We start from the raw sequence: 8,640 nt of genomic DNA, 5'->3' as shown, positions 1-8,640 counted from the left end.
GTGACAACCGGAAAATTGGGGGCTCTGTCTCAGGAACAAATTTTTTTTAAATCACCTATAATTGAGCAAATCCCCTCTACCAATGCAGACACTTATATCTACTAAGATAAGGATACTTTGCAATATAAAGTCCTAGAGAATTGCTCAGGAGCCACACTGAAGCAAGTGTGACTGTGCCCAGGGGTCATATAGCCGGTTTTCGTCAGAAGCTGTACAGTCTTTAATGATTCTATTCACTGCTGCCTTTGCATAGTGATAATTAAGCTGTAGTGAGGTGTGATAACCTTTGAGAGAGGGGTAGTGGAACTCAGAATATGGAGCTTGGAAAGAGCAGAAGATACGTGATAATGATCAAGGGGTTAAATGAACTAAGATTAGGGGACTGCAGTGTTGAAGTCACCTTGTCAATTCCTTACTCTCCCCAACCGCCAATCACTTGATTTTTACTCCCACAACATCTCTCCCATCGATTATCTCATTTTTATTCACACTACAACCACTCTACTCTAGTTCCTTATCATCTGTTACCTGGGCTACTGAAATAACTTGCTGGTTTGTCTCCCTGCCTCACATCTTTCCCCTTTCCAGTCCATCCTACACACAGCTGCCAAAGTGGTGCAGGAGTCTGACCATATCATTCCTCTGATCAAAAAGCTCCAATGACTCCTCCTTACCTCTAGTATAATATACACATTTTACTATAACATACAAAAAAGTTTGGCATTTAAAGCCCTCTGCAATCTGACTCTAGCCCACAGTTCCAAATTTTACTGCATATCCTGCCAACAGACATACCTGATGTTCTTCACAACATTCTAGCTTCTGCCTCAGTGACTTCAAACAGTCTTTTTCCCATCCCTGGAATTCACTCTCATCTATGCCTTGGTAAGGGATTAATTTATTGGAGGGAATGGTCAATGAAGGCCTGGTTGTCCAGAGCATGCTCTGCCTGATGTAATCACCCGAGTGGATGCTTGGTGAGCCAGCTTTTGGGCATCTGTAATGGAAGCCCCTCCTCTCTAAATCATATGTAGATATTCCATGGCTACTTTCTGCCCTTTTGCTATATAGTGAAGAGGAGCCTTTGATTTGATGCTGAGCCAGAACTTGGTGTTCATACAAAAGGTACTATCTGGCCAAATTTATCTTTTTCTTCGCCTGGTGATAAGCAAGGAAGATGAATGGCCTTGGGAGTCCTGGCAGCTCCAGGTGCTGGAGAATGCTGACCTTCAGGCTCACCCAGAGCTTCCGAGAAGCCAGTAGCACATCTGTCTTTGTTATGTCTATTTCTTCCTGCTCTTAGGTGAAAAATATCAGAGATAGCTGCAACCTTTTGAGCAAATCACCAGAGGTCTAGAAACGAGTCCATATCAGAATTTGCCAGCCTCTGAGCCAGATGAAATGCTAGTACTGCCCCCAGGAGCAATCTGCCTGACTCAGCCCCAGCAGTGGATCAGCTCAGAGTTGCCAGTCCTTTACAGCAAGGGAGTGATTAGAACAGTGGCTGTGACAAATTTAGAAATAAATGTAGTGGGGGTGAATGCTTTATAGCAACCATTTTGAGTCTGCATGCATTCTCCCCAAGGACTGAGGTGATAGAAGGCATATGCCTCCGTAGTGTTAGAAAGGTTCCTCTGGTGTTTGGGGAAAATGTTTAATACATTCTGTTCCTATGTTATCTTCTCAGGAAATAATTCCTTTGTAAAAATAACTAATTAATGCTACCTGGTTAAATGATACCAGGATGCTGATAACTGGATCAATCTGTGATAAAAGGAGGGCATTCATTGTAACTGGCCATTGATACGGGGAGAAACACCAGAATGAGGGTTTAAGCTGATAACATTTCAGAAGAACTTCCCTTTAGAGTAGCCCTAGAACTCCAAAGGGGTAGATGTTAGCTAGCTTCTTGGGAACCCAGCTCCCCAGTGAGAGTGAGACTTGGAATAAGAATACCTGTAGTCTTTTAATATGGGCTACACCTCTTAGAATACTTAACTTCCTTCAAAGCACAGCTCCAAAGCTGCCTTCTACATGAAATTTTTCTTAGTGGCAGCTAGGCAATGCAATGGATGATCAATGGACCTGCAGTTGGGAATCCAGCCTCAAACACTACTGGTTGTGTGACCCTAGGTAAGTCACTTAACCACTATCTTCCTCAGTTTCTTCATCTGTAAAATGGAGATAACAGCAAAGTGCCAAGTATATAATTAGCAATTAATAAATGCTTCCCTCCCCTTTAAGCTTCTGGTACTCCCTCTCTATCACCTTTTGTTTACTTAAGCATGGTATGTGCCCTGATAGAATGTAAACTACTTAAGGGCAGAGGTTTTTTTTATATCTCCAAAACCTAGCACACATACCAGATTAGGGGTGTGTGTGTGTGTGTGTGTGTACATGTATATGACACTTAACAAATGCTTGATTAATTTGTTATAATGTGGCAAGGAGTAAGTGGGATAAAATATGAAAAGGATACACAGGCACAGCTGGGGAGCTTTATGATAATGAGGCAAGGTTTAAAATAGAAAAATGATTGGATTTGGTCCAGTAATGGAGCGCATATAACAAGTGTTAGTAAGGATATATTTGCCTGGATTCTTGTACATCTCATCAAAAGAGTTTAAAACTAATATAAGGGAAGAGGGAAGTAGTGTTTCCCTACTTCGGTTGAGTCACAGGAGGCCCAGAATGTATAAATTTACACATTTACAAGGTGTAAATGAGGCGTTTTAACTGTAAAAGATTCTTTTCTACCCTGGTTCCTTTAGGTGGTAACAAGGCCTCTCTGACTAAGTCAAGAAGGGAACAATTCAATTCTGCATTTGTCAGAGAACAGAGAAATACATTTCAGACAAACACGGACATAGGGAGATAGTCACCCAAGCTTCAGGGAGCAAGACATCTGGCAATATAGTCATGCTGAGGATAAAAACTGACCCTGGGAACACATCATGAAGACTCTATGAAGAGAAAAAGGCTTTCCAAGCCTGGTACTAACACCAGGGGTTGTGAGTTACTACTTGTGAATCCTGCTGGTGTGCCTCACTGCCATTGTACTCTAAATTTGAGTCCACTCTTCCCTTGGACTCTACATGTATTTGTGGAAGAGTGTCCCCCAGGTTTATAGGAGAAACATTTGCATGCCATCTGAATAAATGTCTTTGCTAAGAGCTAATTGGCTATTGGCTGATTGTTAATGGAAAGCACACTAGGAGGAGCTTATGAGCATAGTGTTGGGAGTGTAGTCATACAGGATTATCCCTATAACCCCCATGATCCCCTCCTCTAGTGGGGGAGGGCCCTCCCAGCATTTGTGTTTAATCTGCCTCCTTGCTTGCAAGCTGTTTTCCTCACTTTGAGATTAAAGTTCTCTTTAATTGCTGACTCTCCTGTCTCTAACTCCAGCCATCCACAGGTTAGAGACCAGTCTGGTCCAGTTGGCATTAATGGGTTTCAAAAATGGGATTATCTAGAGGGTGAGCACAAAGGATTGTTGTTATGCCAAGCTCAGGGCACAGCTTGCTTGCTAGGCCTTAGCTCTGAAAACAGGGTGTCTCCCAATATCTTGATATCTGAACGAAATAGCAGCTACTTTCTGAAGACCTAGCCTTGAGTGGGAACGCAACTTGGGGGGTAGCCAAGGGGAGGTGTTACGGTGAAAAAGGTAGGGGTGACAGAGACAGTAGACTGCCTTTTAATGGTATGTGCCAAGCTAGATACCATAGAGAGAAGCTACAATGTAGAAAGAAAAAATTAAGAGACACATGAATTCACAGGAGACAAAATTCAAGAAAGGAGACAGCAATAAAAACCACAGTATCAAATATCTCAATATAAATGCACAAGTTAGGGGCAGCAAGGTAGCATAGTGAGTAGAGCACCGACCCTGGAGTCAGGAGGACCTGAGTTCGAATCTGGCCTCAGGTACTTGACACATGTATTAGCTGTGTGACCTTGGGCAAGTCACTTAACCCCAATTGCCCTGCCTTCCCCCCTCCAAAATAAACAACTAAGTGTGTAGCTAATAGAAAAGGGGAATTGGAGACGCTAAATGCAAGAAGTATCACTGAGATTTAGTGGACTGATGACTAGAATGCCGCGCTGGGGAGACAGGAAGTGTAAAAGGAGACAGAGTAGCACTGTCTAGTACGCATGTATATTTGTGAGGAAATACAGGAACTAAACAGGGATGCACAGTGGAGAAAGTTCATTCACCGTCTATTTTGGGTGCCAAAGCACTGTGCTAGGCAGTGGGGTTAAAGTTTACAAAAGTGAGATAGAACCAGCCCTCTAGGAGCCTACATTCCAACCAAGGGATACAAGGTCCAGGGAGATGGTAGCAAGGGCGGGGATTCTGTGCTTCTATTTGAGATGCCACCTCCCTTCATCATGTCTTGGTTAAGACAGAAATGCAGCGTATGGAGCCAATTCTTCAATACCAGCTTAGTGTCTCCTTCCACAGGATACGAATGGAAACATAAAACGGTAGCTTATCGTGCAAGAACATTGAAGTGCTGATAAATGGTGAGAGAAATAGAATAATAGTCCCATTGTTGTGTGCCACAGACCACTGGGACAGAAAGATTACAAATATAAAAGGGTAGTGTTCCCGTCAACATGAGCATCTGCTTTATGATGGCCGCAATGTTTGTTGAGATGGCTACTGGACTGCTATATCTGCCTCATCCGCTAGATGGCAACCCAAGGTCAGGCTGCCTGGCCTCCGTCTTCACAGGCCAGAAAGAACCTTATCACTCTAGGTCCTGGGTACGCCTTCGGTTGCTGCACACACAGGCTGACAGACTCGCCCCTCAAACCCCTGTCCTTGTTCCAAGCCAGGTTAGTTTAACTTAAGTGTATGAATGAATTCCTGACAATAATTTGTAGTTTTTGGCTCAGGTTCATAAATAAATCATTGATGACTACATTTCCTATACACCAGAGAACTTGCATTCATTCTAATGGGGGAAGGAATTCCGGGATTTTATCCCCATCTTATTGACATTCAAATCTCCTTCCCAACTTCCAATGACATGTTAAGATTGTTTGCTTAAATATAGTAGGACATAATTACTGAATAAAATTGAAAGGTAGATTTAAAATCTCAGCTGCTCCTAGAAGGTTTGTATCTTTGACTTCCTCTACCCAATCCTTTGCACCTGGGAATCCACACTCAAAGACCATAATCCTAGGGGATCAGTTCTCAAGCTGATAGAGAACTGATCCCTTATTGGTCAATCCCCTAAGTGACAGGGAATTTGTCCTCAAAGGTAAAAAGGGTGATGAATGGTCTAATGATCATCACATTTGTCTCCTGTCATCTGGCTGGACATGTATTAATGGCCATTTGAATTCCTTTATAATATATATTTTTTTCTTAAGCTTTTACAAAGGGATATAAACTTGGAAGATACAGAAAAAATAGAACAAACATTTCTACCCAAACCCATAGGGGAACACTTACCTCCTATGCCATACTGACCTCTGGGGAGGACAAGCTCAGATTTAACACAGTCTCTGCATAGCATTAGTTCCACCAAATTTACATACAAAGGTTGCATCCCTGCAGGTGAGTGCTGAATGAAGGCTGGCTGCAAAACCCAGCATGAACTAAACTTCTGGACTCTCAGATTCTTAGATTCAATTTCTTGCCATTTTGAAATTCATAAGGTCATAACCTCCAACTTCTTTCATCTCAAATGAGAGAACCAATAGTGACAAAAACAAAGGGAGAAATCCTAAGGCCTTGTAAACATCTCTCACCTGATGTCATTAGCCAGGAGGTGAGCTAAAGAAGTCCGGTCAAGATCACTTCTTCATTGTGTCCTCACTGGCCTTTAGTCAGCTGGATGAAGTATTGCCATTTCTATTCCCTTGTGTTTGACCTCTCGGAAGCTTTTGATGCTATCAGACATTTATTGCTCTCGAATGCTCTCTCTTCCCTTGACTTTAGTGGTACCAGTCTTGTTTTACCTGGGATCTGCCAGTACCTTCAGTCTCCTTTTCTGGATGATGATCCATTCATCTCCTGCCTCCAAGCTGTGTGTATACTCAGGGTAGAAACAGTGACCTAGGCCTGTCTTATTTTGTTGTGCCTTTAGAGAGTTTGATATAACTGTGAAGGCCTGTGGGTAGACTAGGCATTGCTGAGCTGAAGAAACTATGGGTAAGAGAAATGTCTTTCTCATGGGAAAGAAACTTCTGTCTCTAAGCAGAAAATTACAAAGCACCTGGTCAACTTGCTAAATTATCCATTAATTTTACCTTGCTCAAAATATTCCCCCCAAAATCTACTTAACCACCACTGATTCTTTCAGCTTTGTAAATCCTTATCAACCAAGGCAAAATATGGACTTTCAATAAAATAGAGGACTTTCAAGCTTTCTCAGTGAAAAGACCAGAACTGAATAGAAAATTTGACTTTCAAACATAAGAATCAAGAGAAGCATGAAAAGGTATTCAAGAAACAGAAATTGCAAGGGACTTACTAAAGTTGAACTGTTTTGTTTACATTCCTACATGGAAAGATGATGTGTATGATTCATGAGACCTCAGTATTGGGGTAGCTGAAGGGAATATGCATATATATATATATATATGTTTATGTATATATACAAGTGAATGTGTATGTATATATCTATGTGTATATATATGTGTGTATATATGTATATATATGTATATATATATATGTAAAAGAGAGAGAGCAGACACAGGGTGAGTTGAAGATGAATGGAAGATATCTAAAAGAAATAAAATGAAATTAAGGGATGAGAGAGCAACATACTGAGAGAGGGAGATAGGGAGAGATAGAATGGGTTGGATTATCTCGAATAAAGGTGGCAAAAGGAAGCAGTTCTGTGGGAGGAGGGAGAGGGCAGGTGAGGGGGGAATGAGTGAATGTTGCTCTCATCAGATTTGGCCTGAGGAGGGAATACCATACATACTCAGTTGGGTATCTTACCCCACAGGAAAGAAGAGCAAGGAAGATAAAAAAAAATAAAAGGGGGGGAGATGATGGAGGGGAGGGCAGATGGGGGTGGAGGTAATCAAAAACAAACACTTTGGAAAGGGGACAGGGTCAAGGGAGAAAATTCAATAAAGCGGGATGGGTTGGGAAGGAGCAAAATGTAGTTAGCCTTTCACAACATGAGTATTGTGGAAGGGTTATACATAATGATACATGTGTGGCCTAAGTTGAATTGCTCAACTTCTTAGGGAGGGTGGGTGGGAAGGGAAGAGGGGAGAGAATTTGGAACTCAAAGTTTTAAAAACAGATGTTCAAAAACAAAAAAAAAAGTTTTTGCATGCAACTAAAAAATAAGATACACAGGCAATGGGGCGTAGAAATTTGTCTTGCCCTACAAGAAAGGAAGGGAAAAGGGGATGAGAGGGGAGGGGGTTGATAGAGGGGAGGGCTGACTGGGGAACAGGGCAACCAGAATATATGCCATCTTGGAGTGGGGGGGAGGGTAGAAATGGGGAGAAAATTTGTAATTCAAAGTCTTGTGAAAATCAGTGCTGAAAACTAAATATGTTAAATAAATAAATTTAAATTAAATTAAATTAAATTAATAAATCCTTATCAATCTCTTGTGCACTTACCCCTCCCAGCAAACTTTGTTATAAAAGTTCAGTCTTGCTCTTAAGAAAGGAGATTCTTCAAGATACTAAGACTCTGTGCTTCTATTTGAGATACTACTTCCCTTCATAGTGTCTTGGATAAGTAAGAAATGCAGAGTATTGAGTCAATTCTTCAATTCCAGCTTAGTTCAGGTGATGTTTTACTGTCTTCTTGCACGTTTCCAGCATATTTCTCTTGTATCCTCTTCTGGTCTCTTATCCATAAAATAATGTGGCCCTATTTTCAATTATTTCCCTCATAGGACATTAATTTATTAGATATGTGCAAGATGGATTAGAGGGAGGAGAGACTGGCGGTGATTCATGAAGAGCAAAGAAAGCCTGACTGTAGGGTGCTGGCTCTGTGAGTGGAGAGGAGACAGATCAGGAGAGATGTAAAGGTGGAACCTACAAATCATTAGAACTTACTGGATATTCAAGGTGAGATAGAAAAAAAGTGAAGAAGGACTCCAAGGTTGCAAGCTTGGTTAACTGGAATGATGTTCATGTCCTCAACAGAAATAAAAAATTTTAGAAAAGGCAGTAAGTTTAGGGGGGAATATTGACACCTCTTTTGGGTATTTCGAGTTTGAGATGTCAATGGGCTAGCCATGAGAAAATGTCCAATGGTGATGTGGGATGGGAGTTCAGGAAAGATGCTAAGACTAATGAGATCACCGAGAGAGCACACAGAGAAATATACCAAAGATAGACCCTTTGGTGGCAAGAGTTGGATGATAATTCAGCAAAAGATGTTGAGGAGCAAGCAGTCAGGTGCAGGAAAAGCAAGAGAGAAATGTCATTGAAACCTGAGAAGACTTCCATGAACTGATGCAAAGTGAAATGAGCAGAACCAAGAGAACACTGTATACAGTAACAGCAATATTGTTCAATGGTCAACTGTGAATGACTTAGCTATCCTCACCAATACAATAATCCAAGACAGTTCTACAGGACTTACAATGAAAAATGCTATCCACGTCCAGAGAAAGATCTAACGGAATCTAAATGCAGATT

The sequence above is a fragment of the Trichosurus vulpecula genome, chromosome 7, assembly GCF_011100635.1.
Source record: "Trichosurus vulpecula isolate mTriVul1 chromosome 7, mTriVul1.pri, whole genome shotgun sequence".
NCBI lineage: Eukaryota > Metazoa > Chordata > Mammalia > Diprotodontia > Phalangeridae > Trichosurus > Trichosurus vulpecula.
This window is presented reverse-complemented; position numbering follows the sequence as displayed.